The 13367-nt window shown below is 46.8% G+C and overlaps 1 long non-coding RNA gene across 1 annotated transcript; it reads left to right on the top strand.

Annotated features, from left to right (window-relative positions):
* Nucleotides 1–11266: 11266 nt before the first annotated feature.
* Nucleotides 11267–12708, top strand: LOC141023416 (uncharacterized). The gene is made up of 2 exons (XR_012184829.1): nt 11267–12550; nt 12594–12708. It is a non-coding gene; the product is annotated as an uncharacterized lncRNA (long non-coding RNA).
* The last annotated feature ends 659 nt before the right edge of the window (nt 12709–13367 follow it).

Genomic DNA, 13367 nt, shown 5'->3' with positions numbered 1-13367 from the left:
TATGTGCTAAGAACAATTAAGTAGGGTTGGTTCGATGACTATGAGGATGATGATCGTATGACTTGTTTTTAATAACGAGTAGAAGTTGTATGATGATGATTAGTAGGACTTATTATTATGATGATGCATGATGCGAGCATGAAGAGTTATTGTATATCAGTGGGTGAAATGAACATGGATTGGATTGAAGTGAAGGCAACATGCATGTGGTGCATGTCGAAAGTAGTACTAATCCAAACTTGGTCAAGTTAGTATTAGTATTACTTTCGACATGCACCACATGTTGCCTTCACTTTAATCTATGCCATGTTTAGGCATAGCAGTAGCATTGGTAAACCAAGCACGGAAATAAGAGAGGACACTTCTCTCTGTTAGCTAGCTAACACACCCTAAATTACCCCCTAAACCACCCCCTTTCAGAAAAAAAACAAAAACCACAGCTCCTGCCAGCTGCTGATGCGTGGATGCCTATTGGTCCCGGTTGGTGCCACCAACCGGGACTAAAGGCCCTCCTGCCTGGGCTTGCAGCACCGGCCACGTGGAGGCCCATCTGTCCCGGTTCGTGTAAGCACCGGGACTAAAGGCCTAGGCCTTTAGTAACGACCCTTTAGTCCCGGTTCAAAAACCGGGACAATAGACCCTTTTTCTACTATTGGACATGGAGAAGAGGGAGGATGAAAAACAATGCAGTCCAGTTTTTTTGGTGGCTGCCAAAATAAGTTGCCCCCCTCCCCAGCATATTCTAACTAGCTTAGAAGCCCGCCGCAAAATAACTAGTTTAGAAGACCCAAAAAAATTAGAATCGGCTTCTCGAATAAACTGGGAAGGGGGTGGCTTATGTCGTAAGACGTCATAAGCTGTGAAATGAACTAGTCTGTCCGCTAACATACAAACGATCTACTTCGATGAAAATCGCAACCTACTGACTGCCTGACCGCTTAATTATCGTGGGCCAAGAGAATCGCAAGTTCCAGAAAAAATAACTTTCCCCTTTCTCGTCAGATCCGTCTTGCGTGAACAAAAATAAGTTTCAGCCAAGGTTTGTTATATTTTACTCCGTATAGTTCACATATGATCAATCGTTACGCATGTGTCGTGCTCATGCTTGTCAAGAGAAAATAAAGGCGATCTAATGTATGGGATATCATTACACAAGGAGCTAGTGAGATTACACTACTATTTTTTGTTCCTCAAACTTGTCCTTTGGTGGATAACTCCCTGTCATTTTCTCAATATTTGGAACAGGGAGAACCTGAGCAAGAAGTTAACTCCCCAGCCCCTTCAGTACCTAAGCTGGTCCAGGTTGTCTCCTCCACTTCAGCCATGCATAACCTCAAGAAGAAAAAGGAAAAAGTACCACTGGTGGAAACAGAGGTAAGGAGAAGTTGTAGATTGCAACAACTGGCTAAGGGGTATAAGAAAAAAAACTGTATGGATAAGAATTGTCTTGCGTGTCATGCTTTACCACCTCCAATCTCCGCAAAAGTGATTGAAAGTCTTAATAATACTTTCTGCAAGGTTTCTGCCAAGAATACTTCTGAGGAGATGCTGGCCAGCAAACCCAAGAAGAGCAAGAGCAATCCAGCTTTAAAGGAGATCCCAAGAGCCAGCTCTGCTAGTTAAAGACCTAGGGCATCAGAAGTAGTACTTTAGCACCTTATCATGTTTTAAAGTTGTACTGGTGTTGTCTTTTATCATATTGCATGTATGAGTGGATATGTTGAACTCTTGTTGCTGATCAGATCAGTCACATCTTTTGTAAAGTTCAGTACACCCTTCTGTGCTTTCATCAGTACTACCTATCAGTTATATCATCTCTCCCAGATTCTCTGTCTCTGGCTTTGCTTTACTTGGTATGCTCATAGTTTTGCCCATTTGATGTGGCCCTTGTGGTGGGATTATGGGGATATATGGGCTCAGTCTCTTGGTGGTTACAGTTTAAGGAAAATTAAGGTTTTCAGTACTTTGCAGAGTAAAAAGTGGCATACAGTTCAGAGACATCTACAGTACTAGTTTTATTATCTCTATTACACTATAGAAATCAGCTAATTTGCCGTCTGGCAAGTACAGACGGCAAAGAGCAAAATACAGACGGCAAAGAATTTGTCGTCAGCCGGCTGACGGCAAACATAGACGGCAAAGAGAAAGTCGGCAAAAATTACTTTGCCGTCAGCTTTTCAACGGGCAGATGATAACCCACAAGTATAGGGGATCGCAACAATTTTTGAGGGTAGAGTATTCAACCCAAATTTATTGATTCGACACAAGGGGAGCCAAAGAATATTCTCAAGTATTAGCAGTTGAGTTGTCAATTCAACCACACCTGGATAAATTAATATTTGCAGCAAAGTATTTAGTAGCAAAGTAGTATGGAAGTAACGGTAGCAAAAGTAATATTTTTGGGTTTTGTACTGATTGTAACAATAGCAAGGGAAAATTAAATAAAAGAAGAAAAATATGTGAAAAGCTCGTAGGCATTGGATCGGTGATGGAGAATTATGCCGGATGCGGTTCATCATGTAACAGTCATAACATAGGGTGGCACAGAACTAGCTCCAATTCATCAACGTAATGTAGGCATGTATTCCGAATATAGTCATACGTGCTTATGGAAAAGAACTTGCATGCCATCTTTTGTCCTACCCTCCCGTGGCAGCGGGGTCCTAGCGGAAACTAAGGGATATTAAGGCCTCCTTTTAAAAGAGTACCGGACCAAAGCATTAACACATAGTGAACACATGGACTCCTCAAACTACGGTCATCACCGGGAGTGGTCCCGATTATTGTCACTTCGGGGTTGCCGGATCATAACACATAGTAGGTGACTATTGACTTGCAAGATAGGATCAAGAACTCACATATATTCATGAAAACATAATAGGTTCAGATCTGAAATCATGGCACTCGGGCCCTAGTGACAAGCATTAAGCATAGCAAAGTCATAGCAACATCAATCTCAGAACATATTGGATACTAGGGATCAAACCCTAACAAAACTAACTCGATTACACGATAAATCTCATCCAACCCATCACCGTCCAGCAAGCCTACGATGGAATTACTCACACACGGCGGTGAGCATCATGAAATTGGTGATGGAGGAAGGTTGATGATGACGATGGCGACGGATTCCCCTCTCCGGAGCCCCGAACGGACTCCAGATTAGCCCTCCCGAGAGAGTTTAGGGCTTGGCGGCGGCTCTGTATCGTAAAACGCAATGAATCCCTCTCTCTGATTTTTTCTCCCCGGACACGAATATATAGAGTTGGAGTTGAGGTCGGCGAAGCTCCAGGGGGCCCACGAGGCAGGGGCATAGGGGGGCAGGCGCGCCTCCCACCCTCGTGGACAGGGTGTGGGCCCCCTGGCCTTTATTCTTTCGCTAATATTTTTTATTATTTCCAAAAATAATCTCCGTGAAGTTTCAGGTCATTCCGAGAACTTTTGTTTCTGCACAAAGATAACACCATGGCAATTTTGCTGAAAACAGCGTCAGTCCGGGTTAGTTCCATTCAAACCATGCAAGTTAGAGTTCAAAACAAGGGCAAAAGTGTTTGGAAAAGTAGATATGATGGAGACGTATCAGCAGACGACAAAGATTTTGCCGTCAGCCAACTGCAAATTTGCCGTCTGCCGCAAAAATGATAGACGGCAAAGCACGCGGTCTTTGCCGTCAGCCAAAAAATGTTCTTTGCCGTCATTCGAACTAAACTACAGACGACAAAGATTATTTTTCAATTTTTTTTTAAAAATGACGTCGGAGCAGAGCATCTCGCTCGAAGGTTCGGCTCACCGAGAAAGGGGAATGGCACGGCCGGACACATGAACATCAAACAAGACATGAAAGTTTGTTCCCTTACATTTTGGAGTTATATAAAAATTACAGAGTTGTTCTGAAAATTTACACAAATGACCCTAGAAAGGAAAACTGAAAAGCCATCAAGTCCTTCTCCACCGCCGCGACACTACTTCACCGCCGGCAGTCCTTCTCACCGGAGACAAAACAACAGGACTCCACTGCCGCCAGCCGGCCCTGCTTGCCGCTCCGCTACCTCGACCCTACTGTCGCGCCACCACACAGCCGTGCTCCCCCGCGCCGCTCGCCCGGCCATTGTCTCTGCATCGCCACCCGGCCGTGCTCGCTGGTTCCTGGAGAAAAAAAGAGGCACCGCCGCACGCCAGTGCAGCGTCAGGAGGCTCACGCCGAAGGGAGAAGCTCCTCCGCAGTGGATGTCGCCGGGCCATCGATGCGCTGTGTCGGATAGCCGATGCCTAAGGGGAGAGCCGCCGTGCGCCCGCGCTGAGTAGTCGATGGTGGAGGGAGCAGCCGCTGCGCGCCGTGCTCGCCGGCCACCATGCTTGCCGCCCGCGCTTCCACACTGCTCGCGCATCCACCATGCTAGCCGCCCGCCAGGCTGGCCGCCCGAGCATCCGCCAGGGTCACAGCCCACGTGCAAGCCCTGCTTGCCGCACGGCCGCCATGCTCGCCGATCGCCGCCCGCGCCGGCTATGGATGCGTGTGGTGCATGGTCCATGGTGTACGTGGGTGCGTGGGTGTGTGGTGTGCGTGGGCGAGTGGATGGGGTGGGGTGTGTGTTAGTTAGGGGCTGTTTGGTTTGAGACTAAGTTTGCCTAAGGTTGCCACACCTAAGGTTAGGCAAGTTTGACCAACTTGGGTGGGTGTTTGGATCAAGCCACACCTTAGACAAGCCACATTAGGGTCCTACATCACATACACTCAAAAAGTGTGACAAGATTCCCTTAGGCTTGCCAACTTGTGGCTCTCATTTTGAAGAACTAACCTTAGGCATGTGTGGCAACATTGTATGGCAAAGTGTGGCATGGTTAGGCCTAGAACCAAACATCCCCTTAATTAGTGAGTGGGTGGGTGGTGGGGCTGCATGCGTGGTGTGTCAGGATGGGTGGGGCTGCGTGTGTTGGAGGGGCCGCCACGTCATCGATCCGTGGGATCGATCCGCGTGGTGTGCTTCTTCTTTGCCGTCTGCGTTTTTTAATTACAGACGGCAAAGTATGTCTTTGCCGTCTGAGTTTTTATTACAGATGGCAAAGATCATACTTTGCCGTTTCTAAATAAAAACCCAGACGGCAAAATATTTGCCATCTGTGTTTCTGTTTTCTGACGGCAAAGTATGTGGTTTGCCGTCTGTAATAATTAAACGCAGACGACAAAGTATATTTTACCTTCATCTTTTCTTTGTCGTCTGCTGATGACGGCAAACCTCTTGTTTGCCGTCTGCCCGAGAAAAAGCTGACGGCAAAGACGGCCCCTGATGGCAAATTAGCTGTTTCCCGTAGTGTGACCATGGGTAAAGAATGGGCTATTCTCAACTGGAACATTAGAGGCTTGAATGATCCCAGGAAATGGTCTGCTATCAGGAACAAATTGATGAATCTCAGTGTGCCATTTTATGTATTCAACAAACCAAAATAGAATTGATTGATAGTAGATATCTTCAGAACATCTGTCCAAGAAGACTCAACAAATTTGAATACCTTCCATCTGTGGGTGCCTCGGGAGGACTGTTAATTGTTTGGAATGACAGGTTTTCAAGGGTCAACTTTTTCATACCAACAAGTACTCTATCTCTGCTTCTTTCACTTCTACACATAATGGAGATAAGTGGTTCTTGACAAATATTTATGGGCCCAACCGACAGGAAGAGATACCCAGCTTCATTGACTGGTTTAGAAACTTCCAAACTCCTGAGGATAGTAACTGGATGGTTCTTGGGGATTTTAATCATATCAGATACCCACACAACAGAAATCTGGAGGGGGGAAATGTTAATGATATGTTGGCTTTCAATGAGGCTATCAGCAATTTATCTCTCATTGAGATTCCTATCAAAGGCAGAAACTTTACATGGAGCAATAAGCAGGATTGGCCACTTCTTGAAAAAATTGAATGGTTACATCTGAAGCCTGGACTCTGAGCTACCCATCAACTCTGGCTTATCCACTAGCCAAAACCACATCTGACCATGTCCCCTTTATGGTTAAGATTGGTACCTCTATTGCCAAATCACACATATTTAGAATTGAGAATTATTGGCTGGAACACAATAATTTTCACACAGTGGTCAACAACATTTGGTCTCAGGATGTGAGAGAGGAAGATAGTGCCAAGATCATAGCCACCAAGTTCAAAAGATTAAGAAAAGGGCTTAAAAACTGGGCCAGAAACATATCTGATCTAAAGAAGATTATTGAGAACGCTAATTTCATGAACCTGTGTTTTGACTATTTGGAAGAAGCTAGAGACCTCACCACTGTTGAAGCTAATGGTAGAAGGATTCTGAAAACTCATTTAGAGAATATCCTGGAACACCAAAGACTTTACTGGAAACAAAGGGCAACCATCAGGAAAATTAAAGTTGGAGAGTTAAATACAAAGTATTTCCAAGCTAAGGCTACCACCAAGCATAGAAATAATTGTATTGCTATGTTAAGGTATGAGACTGATATGGAACACCATACTCACCATGCAAAGGCTGCCATCTTATACAGAGCTTTTAAAGAGAGACTAGGTACTTCTGTCAACACTCAAAATCCACTCCTGCTTCAACATCTCATTACATCAGATGACAACTTCGCCCAACTAGAGGTTCCGTTTACCCAAGCAGAGATTGATTAGGTGGTCCTTAATATGCCAGTAGATAAATCACCTGGACCTGATGGTTTTAATGCCACTTTCTTGAAAGCATGCTAGACTATTATTGCACCTGACTTTTACAGGCTTATAGATGATTTCTATCATGGTAAAGTTAATCTCTAGAGAATCAATTACTCTTTCATCACCTTGATTCCTAAAACAGAGGCACCATCTACTCCTGCAGAATTCAGACCCATATCCCTTCTCAATTGTACTCTCAAAATCATTACCAAACTGCTTGCCAACAGACTGCAGAAGGTGATACTTAATCTGGTCCACAAAAATCAGTATGGGTTTCTCAATAATAGATGTATTCAGGATTGTCCTACTTGGTCCTATGAGTATATCCATCAACGCCATCAATCCAAGAAGGAGATTATTTTGCTCAAACTAGATTTTGAAAAGGCATTTGACATGCTTAATCATGATACCACTGTTGAGATTCTGCAAGATAAGTGTTTTGGAACCAAATGGATTAATTGGATAAAGATGATTTATGGTTCTGGCTTCTCCTCTATCCTGCTTAATGGTATCCCTGGAAAACAATTTCTCTGCAAGAAGGGGGTCAGACAAGGGGATCCACTCTCCCCCCTCATCTTTGTGCTAGTAGCTGATCTGCTTCAAACTATGTTTAATGAGGCTATGCACCACTCCTTAATCAGCTCACCTCTAATGCATACTTCATGCCCAGACTACCCAATCATTCAGTATGCAGATGATACAATTCTGGCGACAAATGTTGACAGTGGGCAACTGTACGAAATCAAGAACCTGCTACTTCACTATGCAGCTTATACTGGGCTGAAAGTGAACTATGCTAAATCCATCATGATCCCCATCAACACACCACCTGACAAGATGTTGGCTCTATCTAATATCCTTGGATGTAAAATTGGCACTCTTCCTCATGCCTATCTAGGCCTGCCCCTCAGCATCAACAAACCCAGAATTGTTGACTTTATGCCCACGATGAAGAGAATTGAACATAGACTCTTTAGTTGCTCCACCTTGCTATCCACTGGTGATAAACTTACCTTGATCAAATCAGTATTCGTCAGCATGCCCATTTCCATTTTTTTCATGTGCACTCTGATGCTTCCCAAAACAGTTACCGGACAGATTGAGAGCTACTTGAGAAATTGCTTCTGGAGAAAATATGGTAAGATGGACACTGGACCAGCCTTGATTGCCTGGGAGTCAGTTTGCAAACCAAAGGCTCAAGGTGGATTAGGCATTCTTGATATTACAGTCCACAACAAAGCTCTGCTGATGAAATTCCTTCATAAATTCTGAATAAAGTTGACACTCCTTGGGTGCACATCATCTGGGAAACTTACTACCAAAATGCTCCTCCTGGCGACAAGTTGGTTGGCTCCTTTTGGTGGAAAACTCTGTTAAAGCTTATTCCTCTATACAAAGCTCATGCCATTTGTCAAGCTGGAATTGGAGACACCACATTCTTCTGGTCAGATAATTGGGCTGGACAACCACTGCAAATCAAATTTCCTGAGTTGTTCTCATTAGCTATCAACAAAGAAAGTACACTTCAGTACATGAGTAATCAAGAAGATTTCAGCACTCTCTTCCAAAGGCCTCTCTCATTACAAGCTTACCAACAGTATAACAGGATTCAAGAGATGATTGTCTCCAGAGAACAATCTGATAACAGAGATCTATGGAAGTATCACTGGTCATCCAGACATTACTCCTCCATGAAAATGTACAAGCGTCTCAGGGGTACATACAATGCACATGGTATCTTCCAAAACCTTTGGGGTACTTCTTGCCAACTGAGACACAAGATTTTTTGCTGGCTTCTTCTGCACGACATACTCAACACCAGAAACATGCTCCACAGACGAAATATGTATCTCCCAGATTACCACTGCGCATTATGCTCTGATAGGGTGGATGATTCTCTGACCCATTTGTTTTGGAATTGCCCGTTTGCACTCTCATGTTGGGATATCATAGCACCAGGAAGAACCAGAGGCATCTCTTCCTTTGATGAGATCCTACTCATTGCAAACCAGTTACCAAAGGAATTGCCCCTGGACATTATAATTATGAGTTGCTGGGGTATTTGGTCTGTGAGAAACGATAAGATCTTCAGTCCAGCTCCTTCTTCTATTGATACGTGGAAATTTTCTTTGACCGAAGGGCTATGGGTTGTGCAACTCAGTGCTAAAGAGGACAAAGCGAGCAGGATTAAAGATTGGACTGACTTGATTCTATAATGGGTGTGATCTTGTTCCCCAAAACTGGTATAGGCTGAGATGCCTGTGACCACTTGTAATATTTGTAACATAGTTTTGTACTTTGTACTCTTCTTTTATTAATGAAAATACCGTAGAACGATTGTTCTACGGTCAAGGCTCAAAAAAAAGAAGAGAAAATGAAGGCTGCACATACAGTCGCTCTTCTTATCTTCTAGTAGCCTTTGTACTACTTTTTTTGTGTGTGCTACTATGTACTGATATGACATGGTTTAACTGGCAAGTGTAATCATATTATACAAATGTGTGGCAACTACAAAGATAGCATTTGATTAGCATAATTTACAGGCGGTTGGAGGGTTACATCCAAACAGAACAGACGCCTGTTGTATCGTATTATTTCTAGTGCTGTCTACAGTCTACAGGTGATGTGGAGAGATACTAAAGACGGACGATTATGTCCGAAATGATGTACATGCCCAAAGTTCACCACGACGACAAGCTCACACTTACTCCAATCTGGTGCAACGCAGATTGGGCTTTGGTTTTCGTCCTTGCTGTCTTGGCCCGCTTCTGGCGAGTAAAGTCTATTTTAAACCTTAAACTCGTAGAGCTGGTCAAAATCGGACCACAACCTTTGAATCCCTGAAATCGGTACCCTTACCTCTCTGATCCGGGTCAAAATCAACCCTACACCGATCCTAGACCTGTTTGTCGCACTGGAAAACTGCAATCCCGGGCGGGATTACAGGTTCACTGCGAGTCATATCCATCTTCTTCCCCTCGGCTGTCGCGCCAAGCTCGCCGAGCGATGCTGCAACAGCCAGCACTGCGATCCATGGCAAACTCCATGGCATGCTCCGACACCCGCCGAGATGCGGAAGCCGAGTCAGAGGCCATGCTCTCGGGCGTACTCGCGCATCCATTGAACGGCAGCTAGCTGAGTTCCGCCGGTAGAGATCGATCAAGCTAGCCGGCGTGTAAGTCATTACGTACGTTAGCTAGCTCATGGAAAATCCATCCACATGTCCACCTGCTTCAAAGTCAGCTTCTACGTGAATACGCCAGAATACCAAAATCGTGTGAGTCAGCTTTGCACAATAGTGTTCGCCGCAGAGTACTCGTGGACGACTCGGCGTCTTGAGGCTGTGCGTAATTGCCCATGGTGGCATGCGCTGACACGGTCATCGTCCTACGGCGGAACCAGCTCCGAGAGCACAAGGTCCCTCACAATCAAGATGCAGTTCGCGCACGTGCATGTACAAGTGCACAAGGTCCCTCGTGAGCTCTCCCCTGGTGAGATGGAACCGCACCCTCATCTTGTCGTGCTCCGCCGGCATGCCGCCGCCCGGAGCATGCCAGACACGTCTCAAGGAAGAACCCGAGCACCTTGGTCACCAGGTTCATGGCGCGCCGCAGCACGTAGTCGCCAACTGATGTGATTACCGAGGACTCGAGCACGAAGTCGAGCAGGCCCGTGCAGCGATGTACGCGCTCGTCGTGCACCTCTCTCGTTCGGCAACGTCGAGGCGCCATTGGCGGCTGGCAGTGGCGCAATTGAGGAGGAAGTGGATGAGGCAGAGGCTGGACCAGCGCTGATTTTCAGATGGAGGGGAGGGGATTGAGGATGTATATGACATGTGGAGCATGAACGTCAGCGATACTAGACTTTGATCCTGGGCGGGATTGATATTTTTCCGGTGCGCCAAACAGATTCAAGGTTGATATTAACCGGGATCAAAAAGATGAGGGTGCCGATTTCAAAGATTTAGACTTCAGGGTTCAGTTCGGACAAGCTCTACGAGTTCAAGGTTTAAAATAGACTTTACCCGCTTCTGGCCAGCTGAACAGCCGGCAGTAGTACTTCCAGCACTACCTCAAAAAAAAAAGTAGCTTCCAGCATGACAGCCGCTGACCAAGACACCAAAGTACACACTAAGTAGATCGTTCCAACTCCAACTCAAATTCCTGGCGCATCCTATTCCTCGACCTCGACTGATCATCTTTTGATTGTCTGATGCCAATTGATATTCATCAGTGGACACCATTCTCAGTTTCACTGTTCCGTGTCTTCCTACTAGCACACTATGATTCCTTGCAAGTATTTATAGAGCCATAGTCATTGTTGTATGTACATGATTCAACAACTCAAACGCACAGGCTTTACTGTTGCACTGATCACCTGACATGAAAGATATTTTGGTTGTGAACTTGTGAAATGTTCCTCCAAGGGATGAAGCGAGGCTGCCTTGCAAGCAGGTTTCACATGGTTTGTTTGAAGATATGGGGCCATGGTGGTGGGGATCCATGGTGCACTGGCCCTGTGCAGGTTCACAATTTCGACTACGTGCTTATCTCTCTAAAATGGTCATGGATGACCATCGACAGTGCCCCACCCTCCCTCCCTCCCCTCGCGTCGCCTCCCGTGAGGCGACTCGGGGGCGAACCCTTAGATCCCCTCCGCGCCTCCCCCTCCCTCTCCTCTCCCTTCGCCGCCGCCTGAGGTGCTTGCCGGCGCGGCCGTGCGACACCTATGAAGGTGGCGGCGGGGATCTGGCGGCTCCGCCTTCGCGGAGGGCCCCGGCGTCCGGAGTGGCGGCTCCGATGGCTGGTGCCCGGCGTGGCCGGTGCGGCGGGCTACGCCGGCGGGTGCTGACGGGCTGCCTCTCTGACCGTGCGGGCGGCGGCCGGGGGGGGGGGGGGGGGGGGGGGGGAGGGGGGGAGCGGGCGCTGGCGTTGCGGCACCCCCGCGTGGGTCGCCATGCGCGTCCTGGAGAAGCTCCGTCCCCGACCTCGATCTGCTCCGATCTGCTCTTGCTCCAGCCCCTGGTGGCTTCGGTCGCCGTCATGGGGGTCTGGACGGACGGATCTGGTGGTTGGGCGTGTTTCCGGGGGAAACCCCTGGCCGGCGCGGCGGCCTCACCAAAGGCGGCGTCTTTCAGCGCCGTGGTCCTTCCTGGAGGCTTTGGCGTGGTACTCCCCTCCCACCCTCCCTCGAGCACAGGTGAAGACCTGCCCTCCCCTTGCTTGGACAACGGCGGCATCCGGTGTCGTGCTCCTTCTTGAAGGCGTCTTCCAGGGATTGCTCGTGTGGGGTGGAGCTGGTGGTGGTGCGGTGACGGTGCAAGGTGGCCTGTTCTTCTCGGTGGCTGCCGCCGTGGTCTCGGTTGCGGAGTTCCAATCCCTGACCACTGCTTGGCTGTGCCCCTTTTTGGCCTTCTCCGTGGATCTTCGCCTTCGTTCGACGACTCGCGGCCGACGTCCTGTCCTGCGGCTTCCGGCGATGGTGCTCTTTGGTCGGCTCCCGGTGCGTGTGGGTCTGCCTCTGCTATTTCCCTATGGTGGCTCGGCGCCCTGGTCTGGGTTCATGTGGAACCGCTCTGCCGGCCGCCGTTGCGGCTCCCGTCGAGCCCGGGTGAAAGGGTTGTGGCCCTTTGCGGCGGCAGAGACAGATCTGGTGTTGCTCTTGTCTGCCCGTGCGGTTACAGTCAGCGGCACAATACAAGTCCGGAGTTGCCATCCTCCTATAGCCTTAGTTTGGTTGCTTGTTTGGCATTGCGGTGGTCGTTCGCAACACTGTTTGTTGTTGCCTTTGAGCCGTTCCTCTTAGCGCTATGTATCTCTGCTCCGCTTTCTTTTCTTTTCTTTGTAATGTGGTTCTCCTGTAGCCTTAGTTCTTTTCTTTTCTTTGTTGTTTGGCATTGCAGTGGCCGGTTGATGGCTTTGTTAATTCAAAGCCGGGCTAGGTTCGAGCCCTCTCTCGAGCTCGGCCGATGCCTTTTCTCTAAAAAAAGGTCATGGATGGACTCTCCCACCTGAATCTATTTCATGCGTGATAAATTTACAAGGTGTCACGCGAAGGGTGAAGAAAGGTAATCAAGTCACAGGCTAGCACGACTCTTAAACACATCATGAGATTTTAGTCTATGGGAATAGAGTGTGTAAGGTCCCTTCTACGTGCTTTGGTAGCTTTATCCTCTCATTCAAGACTTACAAGAAAATGCAACTTCGGATTTTCCTTTCATTAAAAAATATGTAGCCTAGTGAAGATGATGTTGGGTATTTTGGCCCACCCTAGCAGCATCCCATTCTGAGATGGCCGTGTAGATATTTCGAATTTAGGAGCAGTTTTTTAATTCACGAACATTTTTAAAAGTCTGCAAACATTTTTCGAATACCAAACATTTTACTTATCAAAGAACAGTTTTCGATACATCAATATTTTTCAAACTCGTGAACATTTTTGGAATACCTACACACATTTATCAAGTCAAGAATATATTTTTTAATTCAAGAACATTTTCTAAATAGCTGATTATTTTTCTTGAATTCGTGAACTTTTTTAAATCCACAATAAGCATGTTGTGCATTTGTCAACTTTTTTAAATTCACGAACAATATACGAATTGGCGAACATTTTTTTGAATAAGTGAACATTCTTCTCGGATAACCGAACATATTTTAAATTTGCCGCAAACATA

The sequence above is a fragment of the Aegilops tauschii genome, chromosome 1 (genome assembly GCF_002575655.3).
Source record: "Aegilops tauschii subsp. strangulata cultivar AL8/78 chromosome 1, Aet v6.0, whole genome shotgun sequence".
Taxonomy (NCBI): domain Eukaryota; kingdom Viridiplantae; phylum Streptophyta; class Magnoliopsida; order Poales; family Poaceae; genus Aegilops; species Aegilops tauschii.
This window is presented reverse-complemented; position numbering and strand designations above follow the sequence as displayed.